This window comes from Coptis chinensis, chromosome 2 (genome assembly GCF_015680905.1).
Source record: "Coptis chinensis isolate HL-2020 chromosome 2, ASM1568090v1, whole genome shotgun sequence".
NCBI classification, from domain to species: domain Eukaryota; kingdom Viridiplantae; phylum Streptophyta; class Magnoliopsida; order Ranunculales; family Ranunculaceae; genus Coptis; species Coptis chinensis.
In genome coordinates, this window is record NC_141457.1 from 82,730,371 (window position 1) to 82,753,993 (window position 23,623).

General features: G+C 36.2%; 1 long non-coding RNA gene and 1 pseudogene across 1 annotated transcript; one reads left to right on the forward strand and one right to left on the reverse strand.

Annotated features, from left to right (window-relative positions):
- Positions 1-4,636: 4,636 nt before the first annotated feature.
- On the reverse strand, positions 4,637-5,561 carry LOC147518309 (uncharacterized). The gene is made up of 2 exons (XR_015214035.1): positions 5,107-5,561; positions 4,637-5,000 (listed from the first exon to the last, which is right to left on the reverse strand). It is a non-coding gene; the product is annotated as an uncharacterized LOC147518309 (long non-coding RNA).
- Positions 5,562-6,981: 1,420 nt separating this feature from the next.
- LOC147518310 (large ribosomal subunit protein uL2 pseudogene) lies at positions 6,982-7,773 on the forward strand (annotated as a pseudogene).
- Positions 7,774-23,623: the final 15,850 nt, after the last annotated feature.

Genomic DNA, 23,623 nt, shown 5'->3' on the forward strand with positions numbered 1-23,623 from the left:
GAGAATGCAAAACTTGTTTGAATGTAAAGTTTGTTCTATTTGTTCAATGGGAAAACTTGTTTACTCATAATGAAGTAGTCGTTTTATATTTGCTCATAATGAAGTGGTCCTTTTATATTTGTTCTATATGATTATTGGAAACTGACAATGTCTTTGGAAGATTGCCCATTTGGTTACTTATCCTTTGTTTCTTGGCAAACTCCTTTTCTTTGCTATAATTTTTACTGGGGACTTATTCCTATAATTTTTATTGGTGACTTATTCCTATAATTTTCTTTTTAACATTATTATTAAATGTGTGGACAAGGGCTATATCATGTCAGACGACTCTGATGAAGACGGTATGATAATAACAACAACGTGTGTTACTACCATGCTAATAGCTATATATTATCAATATTATGTTAGTAAAATTCCGATCCTTGTCGCACTTCAGCCCTTAGTAGCGTAGAGTGGGTGGAAGAAGTGCTCACTAGACATGATGTGCGGTGCCAAGAAAACTTTCGTATGTAAAAACATGTGTTCTTGCGACTGTGTGATATTTTACAAACAAAAGGTCTACTTAATTACTCACTCTGATGGGGTACATGTCGAGGAACAACTATCAATGTTTATGTATACAGTTGGTCATGATGAGTGTAGCCGAATCCTTTAAGAACATTTTCAACATTCAAGAGAAACTATTAGTCACCACTTCAACAGTGTCTTGAATGCAGTAGTAGCAATATCCGAAGATTTTTTACAACCAACTAGAACTAGTATTCCTCCTAAAATTCTTGAAGGTGGTTATAGATTTTATCCATATTTTAAAGTATTGACTACGTGTGATTATCTTTTTTCTTATTTACTTAAATTGCATGACACATCTTAATTACTTAGCTTGAAATATATACTTTTATTAAGATTGTGTTGGAGCAGTAGATGGAACACATATCCCCGCATTGATTGGTTCAAATGAGAGAGTTCCTTTTATAAATAGGAAAGGAAATGTTACACAAAATGTTTTGGTGGCATGTTCGTTTGACTTGTAATTTCAATATGTTCTTGCTGGTTGGGAAGGTTGGGCTACATATTCACATATTTTAAATTCAGCACTAACAAGGGAAGACAAATTACAAGTACCTGAAGGTACATAATGCTTATTATTATGTTAAATGAGTGTGTAGCTTCATTAACCTGGGTTTTTATAATGTTTGAAAATGTTTATGATCATATTAATTTAGATGTTTGGTATTGAGTTCAAATTTAGTGCGGGCTTGATGATTTGGTAGTAAGGATGAATTGTGTAAAAAGTGGAAATTTTCCAATTCTGCAGTGATATTTGAAATTCCGTCGAAAATAAAACTTAGTATTGTTTACCAAATCCAACTCTGAATGAAATTTTTTTGAGTCATCTATCCAATGCAGTAACCACACTCCTTCTGGATTTGTGAGGAGAGAGTTATGGGCTCGACAACTTAGGCTGTTAGAATTTTCTGACTGCAGAAATCAGGTTGCGTGCACTAGATTGGGTCTACGATTTCAGATTATTAAGTTGAGATTTAAGTTTTAGATAAACAGGAAAAAGTAGGTTTTACGTGTCTTGTTTCTAACCTAATTAGCCTCATCACATTCTGAGGTCTGTGGAGATAGTTATGGCGTCTAGAAATTTGATTGGTAGAAAAATATTGCATCAGAATATAGTTTCTACGCACTGTATTCGACCTAGTTTTCATATAGTTAGCATAAAAGTTAGAATTTTTGTAAGACATACAAAAGTAAGGTCTTTGAGCCTTTTTTTCAACGCAAAAGGCCTCATAGCTTTTGGACATATATGGAAATACATGTGCTATCTGAAAGATAGTCGGTCTGATTTCTAGATCAGGATTTTTACTGAGTTTGTGCTATATTTACTTCTAGATAGGTTGGCATTGGGACTTTGTGTTAAGTATGAAAAAGTAAGTGTACATATCTTAGTTTCTAAATAATAAGGTCACATGTCAATTGGATGAATGTAGGGAAATTTATAGCTTCACCAAGTTGGCTAGATAACCTACCATATTCTCGTTGTAGGTGCATGGACCTATTTTGGGAAATATTTCTAGTAATAAACTAAGAGTTTATTGAATCTTTCTAGGGTGTTTTGTATACTATTTGTAACTTAATTTTATTTAATTTGCAATGTAGGTAAATATTATTTGGCGGATGCAGGCTATTGATAATCGCTAAAAATGATATAGTTTTACTAATGAATAAAGCGATGAAACTCTAAACGAAAGTATAAGTAAAAACAAGACTTATATTAGACTTATCAAAGATTTCTACTCTCGATACTATTGAAGTAGAATTGGAATAGAAGATTCGTTCCACTCCTAGTTCTTTAGCATTCAAGTTTCCTACGACTATCAATCCTACCAAAGTCAATGAGAGAATTACGAATTATACTACGAAATGCTACGGAATACTAAGGTTTGAATCTAGAATAAAAATTAGGGGGGAATTGAATCCACCTTGAATCCAACTTAAGAAAGTAGCATAGATTGTTGTAATCCAATTCTTACGTTCTTATAGTAAGAATTGGTCATTCTAATCCCTAATTATACATGACATCTCTACCAATTCATAACTAGTATGTGAGGACGTCCACCCATTCTCATGGCGAATCAACGACCTTCTAGAGTGGAATAGACTCTTACAACGATTCTAAGCTAGCAAAATAAAGTTTTCATCAAGGCTTCATCAAACCCCTCTAATGGAGGTTTAGCCTCGATTCATCAAACTATCATTTCCAAATGAAATTGAATAAGACATAATATAAAAATTCTACCTTTATTGAATTTAACTAACAATAACTGAAATCTAAATTAACAACTAAGAATTGAATAACAACTAATAACTGAATTTAGATCTAAGTAATTCAATAAATAATAAAATCGAATTTAACAAGAACTAACTATTTAATTTCTCTAATCAATGATAAACAATGATTCAAATACTTAATCTAAAACAAGGAATGAAAACTAATTAATAAACTAATTAAAATTCTCAAAACTAGATCTAGAACTAAGGTTTTATGGCTACTCTAATGGCTACCTTCTAACCTAAGCTAATTGATACTTAAGAGCTAAGTCTTGTGTGTGGAAATGGAGGAGACCAGATCCACATTTTCGTACATGGGTTGAGGGTCCATGTTTTGGGCCGGAAAATCGAGCCTAAAGCCCAATTTCTTCAGTCCACAGGGCCATTTTCAGTTGACTTTGACTTCAATAGGCTTTTCGTCCACTTCTGCTCCTCTGATTGGGTCAAGGTTTAAACCATTAGAAATCTCTTTTCGAGCTAGTCGTTTTGACATAAGGTACGTCCAATTCCATGCCCCGAGTCCAAAGATACGATCTTCGGAAGTTTTACTGACTTTTGTGTGTTGTTTCTGCCTGTCTTGGCCTTTAATCCCAGAACTTCTTAGCAACCAAACCTTTGCTCCTTTATATTGCCAAAGTGGCACATTTCTGCACATAATTGATTTCAATGCCTGAAATACATAAAAGCATGTAATTAGCATTAACTCTTATTTATTACTCGCATAATTGGTCTAAAAGTATTATTGTTAAGGGATTAAAACTACAGTTTTGGGCTTTTATCAAACCACCCCCAAACAGCATTTTGCTTATCCTCAAGCAAATATGAGAAATTAGTATAAGTGACAAAAAATGGAGTTCTAACTAATCTCGTTTCGCCGAGTGCGATTGCATTGACCATATGCAACAAGGCTTTAAACTACCAGGAATTCCCTAGTGCATGAGTTATAGCCTCGTGAGAGTTTTCCAGTGAAGGTACTCACAAACTTCATCTATACTACAACGACTCAAAAATAAAACTATTGTTTCCTTATCTATGTCTCAATTATCTATACATCTCACTAGCAATGAATACAGAATAATTAAGTCGAAACCTAAGCTAATATATGCATAATAATCAATCATCTACGAATAAACATATATACAATGAGATGAACTAGCAGGTCCATTTTTGAAAACTTGGAATAGCGTCCTTAAGTAGGTCCTCACATAAATGTCAAGACAAAAACCACTCTGATTTTTCCGCTCAAGTTTCGCTACTCCAGTGTGCAGTGGACACACTTTACCTTACCATCACTACAACAGAAAGGCTCAGTTGCAGTGCTATACCCTATCGCTAAATGTATAAAAAAGCGTTGCAATTGATCAATTGCACCAAACATGGCGTCGCAAAGGCGTTGCAAAAAAATGGGTCACAAAAGATCAAATGTGACACAAACAATGGCGTTACAAAAACTTTTAGTATTTTGCAATGCCTCACTGTGTTGCTAATAATTTATGTGCGTTGCTACTTTATTTTTTGGAACTAATTGATTTTAAAATTATTTGCAACGCTAGGCGTTGCAAAAAACAATTATTAACAACACCATTGGCGTCGCCAAAAGTTAACTTTTATCAATACCTTCGGCGTTGCAAAATGGTCTTTTTAATTGCCTAACCCTACCATATTGAAATGTCCTGCTGCTTTGATGGTCAACAAATGTATTTGACGCAATATTTTGATTCTTTTGAATTTGCAAATTCTTCCCAGAGCAATTTATGTAGATAACAATAACAACCCCATTTCATTGTACAATAAATCATAACAAAGTATAATTCATTAAATAAGATCATCCATTACAATTATGTTCTCTTTGCCAATACATCGCATCACATTTTCTTCAAAACATTCAACTAAATTAGACAAGTTATTCTAAACTAGAATCACAAGTATAACACACGTACACACCCACAAGGACGGACTGTAAGAGGCTTCTCACTCTTTGCTCGTTGCCCCGGAAAGGTAGATAGGCATCAATGTGTTTATTTGGATCAAATTTGATTCCACTCCTTCACTTTACATTTCTAAGTTGCTAGCCTGCTGCTTTATGCATTCTTTAGCACTCTGTACCATCTTCTTTTGAATTAATTGTGGACCATTAATGAGGTTATTTAGGCATGTGAAAACTGTTCCACCAGAAAAAGAAAAAAAAAATTGGTTAAAAAAAATATAGACTTGCTATCATAACAGCCAAAATAATGGCAGTAAATATGTAGGCTGGTGGGACCCTACCCAAATCCTGCGATTACAAACATGTGCCATATCGACATGACATTGTTCTTATGCTCCTTAAAGCTGTATATAATAGTCCAATGAATGTGAAAATATTTTTTTCAAGTTATACGTATGGACCTAGGATGAAAACACCATTGGTCAAATTCCCAACCTTTTACAACATGAAAAATAATAATCTGCCCATGGCCAAAAGCTTGCAAGAAGATAGAAAAAAAAATAGGCAAGAACCAATAGAGTTGGAATTAAACAACATGGAATAATGGGTAAAAGTACCATCTTGAAACAAGGAAAAAGACTAAACACAAGTACCTCACACAGAAACATAGATGTCATATGGATCATAAGATAAGCATGTATTACTTTAAGGTCATTACATTTGTAGTAAGCACTAACACCGTCAAAAACAATATTGTAGACAATCTAAAGTAGCAAGGACAACCAACTACACTAGATCCTACTGCTATATATATGAGTTAAAAACACAAATGAAATTCAATCTTTGTAATATTTTTCATGTTCTATTGAAACAAATTTCTAATTGTGTTACTACACATGATATGGTCCATAAATGTCTAATGGGGAACTAGTGAATCCAATATTATTCATGAAGCTTATGCGGACAATAACAAATTTACTACTTATTTCCGTGATAAAAATAGATAAAAGTCATACCCCCCTAAAGATTGGAGACAACTCAATCTCAAATCAAATCAACCCTTCAAAATTTCAACCACCTCCTACGAACATCCAGTAAAATAGCAAAGATAGAGATTATTGAAAACAATGAATGGCCTGACCATGAAAAACAAAATTATGAGTTAGTAAAAATAGACCAAAAAATAAGTGCGTTCAAGAAGCAAAACTAGTTAGTACTTCATTATGTGAGAAGTTAGAAAAATACAAATGGAAATCGTGTGGTAACGTAGACCATAAGCAACTCACACGTCCATCTAACACAAAGTTATGACAACAAAATGAAATAACAAAGTAAATACACTATTATACCACAATACCATAAAAATGAGTCACAAAAAATGGTATTCTCATTGTTTCTCATTATATTTCACTTGAAACATAATAAACTTGAAATCAAAGCTAGAAAACATCAAATAATGAACCATTAAAGATAGGTTGTTGTTATTTGAGTCTGTATTTTTCATACATATTCTCCTTTTCTTATACTTACATCCTTTATTTTGGTTATTTCCAATTATTTATTTATCTTAATAAAATGTGTATGCCCACAAGGCATTCACTTTAATCCTGCCTCAAAGATCTGGCCAGTAGACTCACTTGACACTTTAGTTTCTAGAAATACCAATAAGATAACCATGACTAAAGTAAAATGGTATAATAAGCAAGATTGTGATTATAGTATGAGATGAATATATAAAAAGTCGTAGACCTGGATCAATATGCAGCTGCAGAACGACCTGCTCCAGTGACTGCAACAATTGGAACAAAGAGATGAGGAAAGGCAAGTGTTAATATCGCCAGACTGTATACAACATTTTCCAAAAGATTGGCAAACAATCTCCATCCTTTTGGATTCACATCAAAATGGCGACCATATTTCGATAGAAATATTTTACTCAAATACCCAATTTCCATCCTTAAGTACCCAATTAATAGTTGCAGCTATAGGAATTTCACCTTTCCCCAATCCGACAGCATAAAGTAAAACCAAATAGAATCACACAAAACATAAGCCAATCCAAACTAAATAGTCATCCACAAATAAGATAAATGGTATACCTGAGTAGCAAGAACACCAGTAACTTGACTAGCTATGCCTTGAACACCATGACATAACGAATACTCCATATTCTCTCCTAGCCGCTTCCTCAAAACACAGAGTGGAAAACCAAAAAAATGGGACGTGTGATTCGAGCATAGCGTAAAGGAGCCGGGTCCGTATTCAAATCCCACACCCACCACCGCAAAGGACCCGCTCGTTTCCGGTCACTCGACTTTGGTGAACGTAACGGTACCTGAAAGGAGTAGTAACTGAAATAGTCCATGACCTGGGTCGTGGAGCTCCATTAGCCCGAGTAACATTCCATCATCCATTTCGTTACAAGCATCAGAAAGAACTGTTTATTATTATTCTTTGAAGGAATGTATCTGGGACAATTTGTTTATTGTGGGAAGAAAGCTAATTTGATGGTTGGGAATGTTTTACCATTGAGAAGTATACCTGAAGGAGCTGTTGTTTGTAATGTCGAACATCATGTTGGTGATCGTGGTGTCCTTGCTAGAGCTTCCGGTGATTATGCTATTGTTATTAGTCATAATCTTGACAATGGGAGGAGCAGGATTAAACTACCTTCTGGTGCCAAGAAGATTGTTCCAAGCGGATGTCGTGCCATGATTGGTCGTCATTTGGTGGAAGTAGGATCGAGAAACCTATCTTCAAGGCAGGAAACACTTATCACAAAATCTGAGGGTGAAGAGGAACTGTTGGCCCAAGGTTCGGTGGTGTTGCCATGAATCCGGTTAAGCATCCTCATGGTGGTGGTAATCACCAACACATTGGGCATGCTAGTACTGTTCGTCGTGATGCCCCTCCAGGACGGAAAGTTGGGCTCATTGCTACTAGGAGGACTGGTCGTCTCTGTGGTCAAGCTGCTGCCACTGCTGCTAAAGAGAAGGCTTAGATATTATGCGTTCGTTCTCAATTTTTTCACTTTGTCTTTCGAAATGATCTGTGTCAGACATTTGTTGCTCACATTTTGAGAAAAGACGAGAGAAGACTTGCTATGATTTGTTTTATAATTAGGATGGCAACTATGATTGTTAATTGTTATTTTTTCTTCTAAAAAAAAAAAGTAATAACACTATTCGGATAACCATCGGGTGGCATCAACTGTAAAAAAAAGGTCCCTACAATCTCTACTCTTAAAGTCAAAATCATTAGAATAAAAATTAGAAAAATACTCTTGAATTGTGATTTAAGGAACTAAAGCATGTATTAGATCAAATATTGTCAATACAGTAGACTTAAAGTCCAAATCAATAGAATAAAAATTAGAAGAAATACTTGAATCAATGCAAAGAAAGCGGTGTCATGTCGTTCTGTGGTACACCAAGGAACACTTAAGACATATGTTCGTATGTCATATTCAATCCTACTTCCATTCTTATTATAGCCTATCGCTAGAGTATGAACTTGCAATACCTGAGGTGCTTTGCCATTACTCAACATATATTAATATTGACAAAGAAATCTAAAAGGGCGAGGATTTTACGGTGAGATTTCATCTCAAAAGAATTTAAATGTTTCACCAGCAAAATCATCAAACAACATTTTACTAGGCGAACTATCCCAAAACTAATTGGATATCAAACTAATTATCCCAAAATCCAACAATTAAAGACCTAAAATAACATATTGAACCTCATTTAATCCCTGAAACCAAAGTCGAAGCTTTGCCTGTGGTGGAGAATTAACCCAAAACCAAAACCGAAATTAAGCTTTAAACTTTAATAAAGAAAGAGGTAGAGAGAGAGCTTACCATAGCTTTGTGGCGGTGGAGGAAGGAGGAGAGAGGAATAAGATGGGGAGGCAAGAGAGAGAGTGTGAAGTGAGAGAGAGAGAGAGTAAAGTGTTTTTAGGGCTTTCTAATTTTCATTTTTTTTTTAGTTGGAGTCGAGAATGGAAAAAGGCCCGCCACAAACTTTGGTTGCGAAATTGAATATCGCGGCACATAAAAAAGCCATGTAAGCGACACCAACATCGTCGTAACAAAGGTTTAATAAAAGCTTGGGCTATTGAATTAAAAATCTTGTTACTACGGACAACGCGTTGCTACTGATCACTTCTGTTGTAGCAATGACAACAGTGTTGCAAAAGGTTGATTTCCTTAAAAATAATATTTATTCATCTTTCAAAAAAAAAACAATTAGACCATTTGCTGCGCTGTAATAGTAAATCTAAATAAGTCCCAGCCTAATAAAATGACAAATGTTTAGCGACATTGGAAGGCGTGGCAATTGATATCCTTTACTAACAATTTTTGGGCGTTGCAAAAAGGTGCGTTGCAACAGACCCCTTCTGTTGTAGTGCATCTCAATGACACACAAGGAAGCCGGAGTCGATCAAACACATCTGCCACTTACTATCACACTAACATATTCCTAATTGAGCTAGAGGTCTTTATTAGGTGTTATGGGGATTAGGAGATGGTTTAGGAAGGAAGGAAATGGATATTCAAAGAGAACAATTCTGAGATAATAGAGTCTTCATATTATGTAACTAGAGAAAATCTTATTCTTTACTTTTGCTTCTACACTTTGTTTCCATCCTTATATATATATATATATATATATATATATATATATATATATATATATATATATATATATATATATATATACTTTTCTTTGGCTTTTGACTCATTGATTCTATTTTTGGAGTTATAACTCTTTATTTCTTTTTATTTTATTATTATTATTTTATTATTTGGATGGAAACTTACTTTTCTCTTCTGAAGTGACTAACGAATTCTTGATTTCAAAGGTTCTTCTCTTTTCTATTCTTCATCTCTATTCTCAGACTTATTCAAAGAATTGGGTAGGTCAATTTTTTATTTTGTTTTGGTTTGTAACAGGGGTAAAGGATTTGTGGTTTATGAAAGGCTAAAGAAAGGCTCGGAGGGGCTTAATTAGCGGAAAATAATTCATAGGTTGGAATTTCTGGCTATATTGATCCAAAGAAGGCCTAAATTCTCGCTTAGGATATGGTATAGTAATCAAGCAAGTGGACGTGTGATTTCTCTATCCGGATTTTACTTCTCCCTTGTGTCATTTCTCAAATGTTCACTCATATAAGGCTTTAGGCTATATTCTCACAAGATTTGTAGAATAAGTACTCTAGCCTAGATTTCAGAAACTTACTGCCAACAATCATAGATACTCATATAACATATTTATAGATAGATGCAAGGATTATTACCTACATATTAGCCTAAGTTTCTAAAAACTATTCTAATGCGAAAGCTACGTGAGACTTCTAAATTATTGAGAGCATAGAGAAAGAAAATAATACTAATATTTCTAAGTGTATAGCATACTTTTTATTTATATATTTTTAAAAAAATTTTAATTTTTTTTAACTAGAAAACAAGTGCATATTATACATATCTATATCCTAACAGATGCCTTAATTACACGTGTTTCTATGTGCCCCAAAAAAAACATGATTTGTCCTCAAAGTATTTAAATAACTAGGGTAGAGAAATACCATTGAAACACGTGAAATTCTGGAGCATTTGCAAAATAAGGTTAAACATACTAATATAGAAAAGAAAAACTGACGCAACTCTATAAGAGTTCCACCCGTTATAGATTGCTTGGGACATAAGCAGACACTAACTGAAATAAAAACTAACCTTAACTCCCTTTTAAACATTTTCCTCCTCATCCTTAATGAAGAAATGAGGTTCCTTCGCATCCTGCCATGCCATGGTAATTTGCCAGGCTTCACGCCACTTATCGTCTACTATAGCTAATCTGTCAAGCGCCACTTGGTCGGATGGGGTGTAGGGGGCAAACCAAATGAGGTTGCACCTGCCATCCCGGCCAAATCATTGCATGGAAAGATCGAATAATAGAATTGGTGGGTCTCACAGTGTTGACCCCAACCCGATCCGTGTAACGGGCACAAAAAATAGGGAAGAAACATAGCATAATACGGCAAACTAAAACAGGCATAAGAAAATACTTATGCCTCATGTTTTGGGCTCGTGCTAAACTAGACATTAATGTCTTGGGAAGGTCAAATAGCAGATGTCTCTCAACTAGAGCAAGGAAAATGTCGCAAGTGGCGTCATTCGCAGAAGAAAAATGCCACTCCCCTAATATGTTTTGCATTATAAAAAACATCACTGTGCCCACGTTCATGGACAGGCTACCAAGGGCGACGTTATATTCCTCTTGGTCCTCTATCCTAAAGATTCCTACCCCATACTGCTCATGCAAATCCTCATAGTTATAGAGGTACATATTATCTACCAAATATGCCCATGAGTCTTGTATTTCAGCGGGCATAACAAGTCCGAGAGCAAAGGCTAACAAGAACCTGGTAATTTCCATTGGTTCATCCCCGATGGTGATGGAGAACACTTGTTCTCCATCTGGTATATCAAAGAACTTACAATTATCATAAAAATAAGATGTAAGTGTGGGAGAATAAAGTTCATCAGGACTTACCAATAGTGGCTCCCATCTTGCTAGAATGATCACTTCGCGAAACCACGCACCATAGGTGTCACTTTGTAACAAGTCTTTGAAAGACTGTTCTGGTATGATACGAGGGAATGTCATCCCCAATAAACTCACTGGAATAGCTGCGAAGGATCCTGGAACAACCCACAAAAAATTGGAGTTTTTCTTGCCTACAGGGTTCTGGGTGCGGGGTGCGTTCCACCTATGCCTAGATAGGGCGCGAGGTGCGCCTTGGTGATTTTACGAGTTCTAGGCACTTGGGCACAGGTCGCGCTCACTTTGTGCCTAGGATGGGTGCGGGTCGCACTCCTCTGGGGTGCAGGCACGCTCCGAGGTGCTGATGGTGCTAAAATGGGTAAAAAGATGGGAATCGTGGGAGTGAAAGGTGAGAGATGAAAGTGAGGTGTAGTGTGGGTTGTGAGTGTAGAATGAATGAAGTTTTTATAGGTTTTAAGTTGCTAAAACGAATCGAGAAGTTACCAAAAAAATTTAAGGCAATTTGCCGGAAACAAAAAATTTCCGAACCCGAAAACGGATGCATTAAAAATGATCCATAAAACACCCTATTCCGACCGTGGATGACATATAAGAAGATGGAAAACATCTCGAAATACATGCATGACGTAAGTTATGCAAACGAATGAGCTCTAAATTCATAGATAATGTCACTTCGAATCGAAATACGATTAAACGGCCTAAGCAACACAAATGAAAAGTTGAACAATTCATTATGGAAAACGAACATCCCACCCCCAAACAACTTTTAGACAATAGAGTTTGAAAATTTGTTTTAAGAGTGGGACTTTTAAAGTCAGATTCCCGAGACTTTCTAAATTACTATTTTTATGATTTTAACAATTTTTTTTTATTTATTTTTTATTTTTTATGAATAAAGTTTAGTATAAGAAAAACAATAAAGCAATAAATGCATAATTCACACCATAGAAGAACATGACTCAAAATCCGAGAAACGTGAATTATGTTTAACGTGGTCTTAGGATCCGGTACTTACAACCACACACTCCATAAGGAGGGTCCGGTTATTTGAATGGTGCACTTACCAATAAATATGGAAATGAAAGGAAATACACCAATGAAAAAGGCCAGTCCTCATAGACAGGGTCCTGTAAGAGGACTTCCTCTACATCAGGGGACAATAGCTCGTGAAAATGTTTCAACCGTTAGCCATTGACTTGAAAGGTACTATTGTCCTTGGGATTTACCAAAGTGATTGCCCCATGAGGGGTGACTTCAGTAACCAGAAAAGGACCAGACCAACGGGTTTTTAATTTCCCTGGAAAAATATGTAGACGGGAGTTGTAAAGTAAGACTTTTTGACCTACCACAAACTCTTTGCGCAAGATTTGCTTATCATAAACACGTTTCATGTTAGCTTTATAATCCTTCGCGAGATCATAATAATCGCTACGGATTTCTTCAAGCTCATTCAGTTGCAACTTGCGCTTGACACCCGCCTCATCGACATTGAAGCTAAGGCTTTTTATAGCCCACATAGCACGGTGCTCCAATTCAAAGAGCAAATGACAAGGTTTCCCAAATACAAGTCTAAAGGGAGACATACCTATAGGAGTTTTGAAAGCTGTCCTATATGCCCATAAGGCATCAAATAGATGCTTTGACCAGTCCTTCCTATCAGGATTTATAGTTGTTTCTAATATCTTTTTGATTTCCCTATTAGAAACTTCTACTTGTCCGCTAGTTTGTGGATGATACGGAGTTGCTACTTTATATGTAACTCCATACTTTTTCACTAGAGATGCAACAACTCTTTTGCAAAAATGTGTTCCACCATCACTAATGATGGCTTTGGGAATGCCAAATCGATAGAAAATATATTCTTTATCAAAAAACACAACTGTCTTATGGTCATTGCTATGGCAAGCCATGGCCTCTATCCATTTAGACAGGTAGTCCACGACGACTAGAATATAAATGAAACCATGGGAAACTGGAAAGGGGCCCATGAAATCAATGCCCCATACGTCAAAAATTTCTACCACCAATATTGGATTCAATGGCATCATATTACGCTTCGTGATTCGCCCAAGTTGTTGGCAACGAATGCACGTCTTGCAATGCACTTGGGCATCTTTAAAGAGAGTAGGCCAATAAAATCCACATTGAAGAATTTTAGCAGCTGTTTTCATACCACTAAAATGGCCACCGCACTCTTTGTCATGGCAGAATGAGAGAACCTCATTATATTCCCATTGGGGAATACAACGACGAATAATCTGATCCGCACAATACTTGAAAAAGTAGGGTTCATCCCAGTAGTATAGCTTAACTCTGGCCAAGAACTTCTTACGTTTATTTCTGGACCAATCATAAGGAATAACATCAGATGCTAAATAATTCACAATGTCAGCATACCATAGTGCAGAAAAAATAGCATACAGATGCTCATCCGGAAAAGCGTCCGGTATGGAGTCAGAATTACTATCATCGTCGTTTGTAAGTCTAGATAAGTGGTCCCCTCATTTGTCCTTTATTTCTAATGTGAATTTTTGCAGGAGAAGAATCTATCGGATCAAGCATAAACGACCGCTAAGAATTCTTTTTCAGTAGTTGTATAATTCCTTTGAGCATCGTTTAGAGTTTTACTAGCATAATAAATAACATTGGATTTATTATCTAGTTTTTGTCCCAAGACAGCACCAACTGCATAATCACTAGCATCACACATGAGTTCGAAAGGTTTAGACCAATCAGAAGGCTGTATAATGGGTACAGAAGTTAAGGCGGCTTTTAAAGTTTCAAAATCCTGTTTACAGTTAAAATTAAAATTAAAGATGACCTCCTTTAAAAGCAGATTAGTTAAGGGTCTAGCTATTTTCGAAAAATCTTTGATAAAACGCCTATAAAAACCTGCATGGCCTAGAAAGGCTCTAATATTACGGACAGTCCGTGGTATTGGTAAAGTCGCTATCTTATCTAGTTTGGCCTTATCTACTTCGATGCCATCACTAGATACAATGTGACCTAGTACTATGCCTTTTTTCACCATGAAGTGACATTTTTCCCAATTTAAAACGAGACTCTTCTCTTCACATCGTGTTAAAACTTTAGACAGATTAGACAGACATTCAGTGAAAGAGTCTCCATAGATAGAAAAATCATCCATGAACACTTCCATGAAACACTCTACCATGTCACTAAATATATGAAGCATATACCGCTGGAAGGTACCAGGAGCATTACAAAAGCCAAAAGGCATTCGTTTATAGGCGTATGTTCCAAAAGGACATGTGAAGGCAGTCTTTTCTTGGTCATCAATATTAATAATAATTTGGAAATAGCCAGAATAGCCATCCAAAAAATAATAAAAAACATGACTAGCTAGACGTTCAAGCATCTGATCTATAAAGGGTAAAGGAAAATGATCCTTTCGTGTCATGGTATTTAAACGTCTGTAATCAATACAGATCCTCCATTTCATTGGACCATGCGTGGCAACATATTCACCCTTGGTGTTACGTACCATGGTAATCCCTGATTTCTATGGAACTACATGAATGGGACTTACCCATTCGCTATCAGAGATTTGGTATATGATACCCGCATCGAGTAACCGTAAGACCTCTTCCCTGACCACTTCTTTCATGGCAGGGTTTAAACGACGCTGAGGTTCGCGGGAAGTCTTTGCGTTATCCTCTAAATGGATACGTTGAGTGCACACCCAATTCCTTTATTGTCGGCTAGGGACCAACCAATCGCAGAACGATGTTCCCAAATCACCCTGATCAACCGTGTCTCTTCCTCCTTAGATAACAGAGAAGATATAATGACCGGATTACTACCATCCGGATCAAGTTGAATATATTTTAACTCAGGAGGAAGAAGTTTAAGCACCGGGGTGGGAGGAATATCGATAAATACTTCTGGAGGGTCCTCATCTTGAGTAATGAATACTTGCTTAGACAGCAGGTCTTCAAACTCTGTATATGGAGCAACCGAAGGGTCTACGATTTGTGTAGACTCGAAGATGGTGTTGACTTCCTCTATGTAGGAGTCATCGACAAAATTTGAACTTCCAAAAGAAAGGAAGTTATGCATATGGTTTTCTGGAAATGTGTTATTAAAGTAATCTTGAGCTAAGCTCTCGATCATGCTAACCTCTCCGTCTATAGACGAATCTGGTAACTGTTTGATCATTTTAAAAACATTTACCTCCACCGAAAGATGGCCAAAAGACAAGGACATCGACCCATCGTGGCAGTTTATAAGCGCGTTGTCAGTCGTCAAGAAGGGACTCCCTAAAATGATTGGAACAGAGTCGTTAGCGACTTCTGTATTGAGGATAACAAAATCAGTAGGATAGTAGAAATCCTGGACCTTAACAAGCACATTTTCAACCACACCCTTAGGGTACTTAATTGATCGATCCGCCAATTGCAACGTCATTTTAGTAGGTTGCATCTCTTGTAGACTTATTTGTTTGTATAGATAATACGGGAGTAAGTTAACACTCGCCCCCAGGTCTAGTAAAGCGGTTGTCGTGTGGAAATCTCCTAAGGTGCATTGTACAGTAGGACGACCAGGGTCCTTGTACTTAACGATTCCATTGTGTTTTGTTAAAGTTGGAAACTGTTCAGTTAAAAAGGCGTCTTTAGGAATATTTGTCTTATGCCTTTTAGTACACAACTCTTTGAGAAACTTAGCATGGTTTCAAAAAAAAGAAAGGTAATTTTTTAATTGTGTCCAGAAAAGGTATGTTTATCGTTAGATTTTTAAAAACTTCCCTAATCTCGTCGAAGTTTGTATCCCTGTTTAACATAGCTAATTTTTGGGAAAACGGTGGTTTCTCTCTATATTTAGCATATGGATTAACTGGATGTCTAACCTTTGCTTTCTATTTCTTAGGTTGTGGTTTAACTGGTACTTCTACAGGGGTAGGCTCTTCAGTTTCTATTATGGTATCTAGTACAATCTCCGGTGTAGGGACAACTGGTGGGGTAACTATAGGCATAATTACTTTGTTATCAACCACTCTCCCAGAACGGAGAGTGGAGATGGCATTTAGCTCACCCACGTTTTTTCATTTTTTAGACTAGTATTACCATTTACCTCAAAGGCTGTGTTTGTTATTTTAGGATTAGCTATCGCTTGTCCTGGAAACACACCTTTGGGTTGCACTTTCTCTTGAGCTAACTGCTGTAAGGAAAGTTGGATGGCTTGTAAAATATGTTGTTGAGATTGCATAAAGGTATCAAAATGATCCGGTTGTGGAAGAGTGTTAGCTATAGGTTGTGTGACAGGAACTATGTCACGTTGATTATTAATGGGTGGATTTTGATAGTTATTATTTACCAGAACGATACCTCTATTAGCATTATAATTATTATTGTTATAATTATTATAATTACCCTGACCTTGTGCTTGACCTTGTCGTGGTGGAGCTTAGTTATAATTGTTTGCTTGCCTAACATTTTGATTATTAAACCCTGGAGGTGTTACTTGTTGATTATTTCTTCAACTGAAGTTGGGATCTTGTCTCCAAGGGGCGTTAGGAATAGGAAAACTATTAATCGAGCAAACATTATCTTGTTGTGACTGTTGTTGTTCATAAGCGAAAGGACAATATGAGTCGGGATGCTTTGGACTCAAACAGAAATTACATGGATTGGAGTTGATATTCATGATGGGGATAGGCATTTGTTGAACAAAAATAGCCTCTACCTTTTTAGTTAGAGATTCGATTAAATTTTTAAGTTCCGGATCGGGTTTCATCTCAAACATACCGGCAGCCTTTACTGTTGTAGAAGAACTAGCGTTGCGGGAGATATCGTTACTACTCCCCCAGTTATTATTACGTTTAGTTTGATCTTCTAAAAATTTATAAGCCTCTGAGGCTCCCTTACTTAGGAAACTACCCCCATTCATTATGTCAAGCACCTCCTTGTGGTGGTGTAACAGTCCCTTGAAAAAGGCACGAACTAGCGTGTCTTTCACGAGGTTATGGTGTGGACATTCTATAAGTAGATCGGTGAAACGATTCCAAGCCTCTGAAAATGATTCATGAGGAATCTGTCAAAAGAAATGAATCTTGGAAAGCATTTCATTGGTCTTTAGTGGTGGGTAAAAATGTTTCATAAATAGTTGAACAAGTTTAGCCCACGAGTCCACAGAATTTGGCGCTTGGGCAGTTATCAAGACGCCGCCTTATCGGCTAAAGTTAAGGAAATACCCTTAGTTTAATTTGTTCAAGACCAACCGTAGGATGGTGGAATGTAGTAAGGACTTGGTCAATCCTACGATGTGTCGATAAGGCTTTTCATGGTCTAACCCATGAAAAGCGGGTAACAAATTAAATATATTTGGGGATTCGAAATCCCCATCGGTCCGGATAGAACGATGCAAGATTTAGGGTTATCGTTCAAGGCTTTGTAAAAGTCGAGAGAGGAGACTTTCTTTCTTCAAAGAATTACTTGGTGGTGTGTGTTGGTATATTAGTTAGAGGTGTAGTCGATGATATACTAGAAAGCGTTGTTTGTTGACGTTGCCGGTTGATTACGTTAGGCGTTTTTCTTCGGCTTGACCTTAATCTCATGCAAGGCTAAGCCAATCTTAACGAACACAACAACACTCCAAACAATCCTGATATGCTAGTATGAACCTCTAACAGGAGATGCGAGGTGTGGAAGAAAAGAGTACCTGAATGCCTCCTTGCTTTGCTTATAAATAGCGTCTTGTTTACGCGTACTCAGTGTGTATAACAAGTTAGAACACTGAAAATCTTAAAGAAATGGAAGTTTGAAACAAACCTGTGGAAATTGGGCAGATTCAGCAGAGGGAACAGGTAGCGCTCAGAATAGGCCTAAGTAGGCCACGCGTAGTAGTGTGAGTTCGAGTTTGGAGTTCCAGGCTCTTGCAGGCGACTCAATTTAGCCTTGGTAGGGTGCAGGTAACGCTTAGGGAAAACCTCGAGGTCCAGCGCCAAAGACGGGGGTTTCGTGTTTTGCCTTGGCAAAGCGTAGCTGGTCGCTCGGCCAAAAGAGTGGAGTTCCGTGCTTTGGGTGGGTCGGCCAATTATGCCTATCAAGGGCGCGGATCACACTCCGTGGAATTTTTTGAGGAAAATTTTCAGTGCTGAAATGGACAACCACAGTGAGAATCAAACAAGGGTGGGTGGGTTATGGGACTTTAGAAAATTAACAATTCTAAAGAAAACAATGCTAAAGGCAACTAAAATGGCAGCGGCGCCATTTGATAATCGCTAAAAATGATATAGTTTTACTAATGAATAAAGCGATGAAACTCTAAACGAAAGTAAAACTAAAAACAAGACTTATACTAGACTTATCAAAGATTTCTACTCTCGATACTATTGAAGTAGAGTTGGAATAGAAGATTCGTTCCACTCCTAGTTATTTAACATTCAAGTTTCCTACGACTATCAATCCTACCAAAGTCAATGAGAGAATTACGAATTATACTATGAAATGCTACGGAATACTAAGGTTTGAATCTAGAATAAGAATTAGGGGGGAATTGAATCCACCTTGAATCCAACTTAAGAAACTAGCATAGATTGTTGTAATCCAATTCTTACGTTCTTACGATAAGAATTGGTCGTTCTAATCCCTAATTATACATGGCATCTCTACCAATTCATAACTAGCATGTGAGGACATCCACCCATTCTCATGGCGAATCAACGACCTTCTAGAGTGGAATAGACTCTTACAATGATTCTAAGCTAGGAAAATCAAGTTTTCATCAAGGCTTCATCAAACCCCTCTAATGGAGGTTTAGCCTCGATTCATCAAACTATCATTTCCAAATGAAATTGAATAAGACATAATATAAAAATTCTACCTTTATTGAATTTAACTAACAATAACTGAAATCTAAATTAACAACTAAGAATTAAATAACAACTAATAACTGAATTTAGATCTAAGTAATTCAATAAATAACAAAATCGAATTTAACAAGAACTAACTATTTAATTTCTCTAATCAATGATAAACAATGATTCAAATACTTAATCTAAAACAAGGAATGAAAACTAATTAATAAACTAATTAAAAATCTCAAAACTAGATCTAGAACTAAAGTTTTATGGCTACTCTAATGGCTACCTTCTAACCTAAGCTAATTGATACTTAAGAGCTAAGTCTTGTGTGTGGAAATGGAGGAGACCAGATCCATATTTTCGTGCATGGGATGAGGGTCCATGTTTTGGGCCGAAAAATCGAGCCCAAAGCCCAATTTCTTCAGTCCACAGGGCCCTTTTCAGCTAGCTTTGACTTCAACAGGCTTTTCATCCATTTGTTCTCCTCTGATTGGGTCAAGGTTTAGACCATTTGAAAGCTCTTTCCGAGCCGGTCGTTTTGACATAAGGTTTGCCCAATTCCTAGGCCTGAGTCCAAAGATACGATCTTCGGAAGTTCTACTGACTTTTGTGTGCTATTTCTACCCGTCTTGGCATTTAATCCCAGAACTTCTTAGCAACCAACCCTTTGCTCCTTTATATCGCCAAAGTGGCATATTTATGCACATAATTGACTTCAATGCCTGAAATACATAAAAGCACGTAATTAGCATTAACTCTTATTTATTACTCGCATAATTGGTCTAAAAGTATTATTGTTAAGGGGTTAAAACTACAGTTTTTGGCTCTTATTAGCTATGCCAATGCACCAAATTTTATTGCTCCATTTTGTGACACTCGCTATCATGCATCTAAAAGAATTTGGAGTGTTGCATCCTACAAATTACAAAGTGTTATTCAATCTTTGTCATTCATCTTTGAGGAATACTGTTGAATGTTTCATTGGAATTTTGAAAAAGCGGTTTGCTATTTTGGCTCTTCCACCTCCATATCCGTTTGAAACACAAGTAAAGATAGTAATAGCATGTTGCATTCTACACAATCACATACGAAGAGAGAAACTTAATGATAAATTTTTTGATAAGGATCGGAAAGAGCAAGAAGAACTTAAAGGAGACTCTGGAATGAGGAGACAAGATCTAGGAAACCTTAGTAGAAATAGAATATGAAAATGGCATTAGATTATAGAAAGTCTATTGCCATTGCAATGTGGAATGACTATTGTGACTATCACAATCCATATTGATGTAATACTTTTGATTTTGCTTTGGATTCGTTTCATGTTAAGAATGAGATGATCGGTGATACATGTTTCTAATTAAAATTTTGGTGAAGCTTTTTTACTTTATTTTTTATTTTTTTTGGGTGAGAATATAGACCTTGTATTTAAGTTAATATTTTCCTTTTGCTTTATAATGTTATATTATTTTTTCAAGTATATGTAAGAGGTTATCAGTGTAACAAATACAGTGTGAACCAAACAGCGAGCACACTAAACTTGTTACGGAACGAGTAGCTGCCAAATAGCTTCCAAGTTACCCTGCTTTAAGTTGCACATCACAGAATTAGATCAGCTAAACCAAGTTGGCTATTACGAATTTTTCTACTGCCAAACAGAGCCCTAAGGGCATCTCCCTGGAGAGTGTACACTTCCACCTAGTCTCCACTAGACTTTTACACTCGCAATTTGGCTCAAGGCTGGATGTGGCCTTAGGCGACAATCTAAGTGAGGCATTTTTTTTTTTTGTTATAAACTCATTGACGAATTGACTAAAACGTAACAACAAAAGAAATCAGCTACTATTATAAAATAAGAGCCAAACTAAAATGACAGCAATAATTTACAAGTCATGTTACAACATACCCCGATTAACAAGTCATGCTTTCTTTTCCGATCCATTACATACATGTGCGATAGAAATCAGCGAGAACATTATGATTAAGCTAGCACCAAACAAGAACTGGTTGTACAAAGTTGCAAGGATTTGAAACAACAACACGAGTTTGTAAGGATACAAAAGTATTAGATACCAATTTGTAAGAATATGAGTTTCAGATGATCTATGGTTAAAACTTAATGATTAAACATGAGAGAGAGAGAGAGAGAGAGAGAGAGAGAGAGGTAAATTTGCCTTTAATTAACTTGAGAAGAAGTTGGATAGGCTCCCTATAGGATGTGGATATTTTGCATTAAACGTGGGATTTTCCATTTCCATTTATTCTTTTCAATTAAGAGATCTAACTAAATGAGGACACTACCACAAAAAAATGAGGCTACTACGCATTTGTAACAATTAGAATTGTCATGTAACTTCGAGATGCAAATTATGTGGTGGACTATTGGATAATATTTTCTTAAAAACAATTCAATTCCTGAAATTTAGTGCGTGCGGAGAAAACCAATAGATGATATTATACTTTTCTATGTGTGTGTGTGTGTATGTGTGTGTGTGTTTTTTTTGCTTTTTAAAAATATGGTAATATCAAATATGTGTAAGGAGAACTAGGGAAATTTTGAGGCCTTAGGCGGCCGCCTAACTTGCCCAAGGGTTGAGCTGGCACCGACAATTCCTATAATTTGAGATTTACACCCTAGGTGATCACCTAAGAGCTAAAACCCTACTTGATCCCCAGCTCCGGTATACCTTCCATAGTATTCAATACCGACTTGGGCGCAGTATACGAAGCCAATTTCCAATTTTTTTGGGGGGGGGTATAATGGGCTGCTATAGTACTACCACATAGGATTTTTAGCAGCCCAACCAAATTAATTAGCTGCCCAAACCAAGAAAAACCATTCCAATGAGCAATTTTTAGCAATTGTTAATTTCGGGAGATAGGCAATATAAACTTTGTCGTCTATCTGTTAAGTTGCAACGGCTATAAACAACTAGTTTTTATGAAATTGCATATTTATACACAACTACTTCACACAACTCTCTCACTATTTGCTCACAATTCTTACAAAATTTCTATCTACTCCAACTATAACAATATATCCAAATGAACAAACAACCATATCAAAAGGAAAATGAAAGAAAACTACTACAACAAGGTCCACAAGTTTCTGCACCACATCATTTTTTTTAGCCCTTTTAGCAGGAGAGTCAAAATTGTCAGGCTTAAAACACAAAAAACCATTCCAATGGTTGTTTCCTACTTTGAAGTGCTAAAGGGTTATGGACGACAAAGTTTCTGCCGTCCGTCCATTAGTTGCAAGTATAAGTCGAATTTTGTTTTGGAAAGACGACACAATTTCTACTGTCTGTTTTGAAATTTAACGCATGGATGGCAGAAATGAGATTGAGGGAGTACCAGTTGCCAGGCGTGATTTTAGAGGTAATGAGAATGAAATATGGATAATGATGGATGATGGGTGTCATTGGTCTAAACCACACTAGATCAAAACCTAATTATCCCTCAACAAGTAAAGGATGAGTAAGATATCATTCCACTTCTAAGTTGCAATAATTATGAAGGGTGAGACTAGAAAAGGGGTTTGAGGGATTAAAAATTATGGTTGTAGAGATTGTGAATTAAACTAATGCTAAGCAAAACTAAACTATTGAGAATAAAAGAATGTATGAGGGGGAATTCAAGAAAATCGAATCCACCAATACTTTTGATTCGTGACCTTTTGTTTCATGGTTGTTCTCATAAGTAGACTATAACTAGGCAATCAAATGAGTGTTGATGCTCTCTTGGACGAAACATCATTAACAATTATTTCTACTGAAGATTGTTCCTATGTTTATGCTACTAGCTAGTATTTTTTTTCCTTTTATGTAAGCTCGGGTAGCCATTCAATGTATTACCAAGAGCAATATCAAGGAGTACTTCCCAATTAGGCAGCCATTAAATAAATTACCACTTAAGGCAAACACAAAGAATACTTCCCTTAGATAGCACTCCCTGAGCTACCCCTTCTAAGACAACACAAAAAATATTTCCCTAACTATAAAGAACTACATTACTAGAAGAAAAGTAAATAACATTAACATAAAATTAAATTTCAAAACATAAACCCTATTTTATACTTCCATCCCTGGTGGGCAATGAGTCTAATAACTAACCTAATTGGAGAACACTATGAACCAAAAGAATCATCGAACCCTAAGCACTAACTTCATCTCCTCCCTTGAAGGAGAAGATTAGCCTTCTATAAAGAAGGAAGAACACGAAGAAGAAGAAAATAAGAATATAAGACTAGGGAGATTAATTTATTAAGACTGCTTGGCTAGTGAAAACCGAATATTTTATTATTAACTGATAAGAGCCTAAAACTGTAGTTTTAACCCCTTAATAATATTACATTTAGACCAATTATGTGTATAATAAATAAGAGTTAATACTGTTTACGTGTTTTTGTGTATTTTAGGTCTTTGAGTCATATATGTGAAGAAATATCACTTTTGTAAGAGAAAGGAGCAA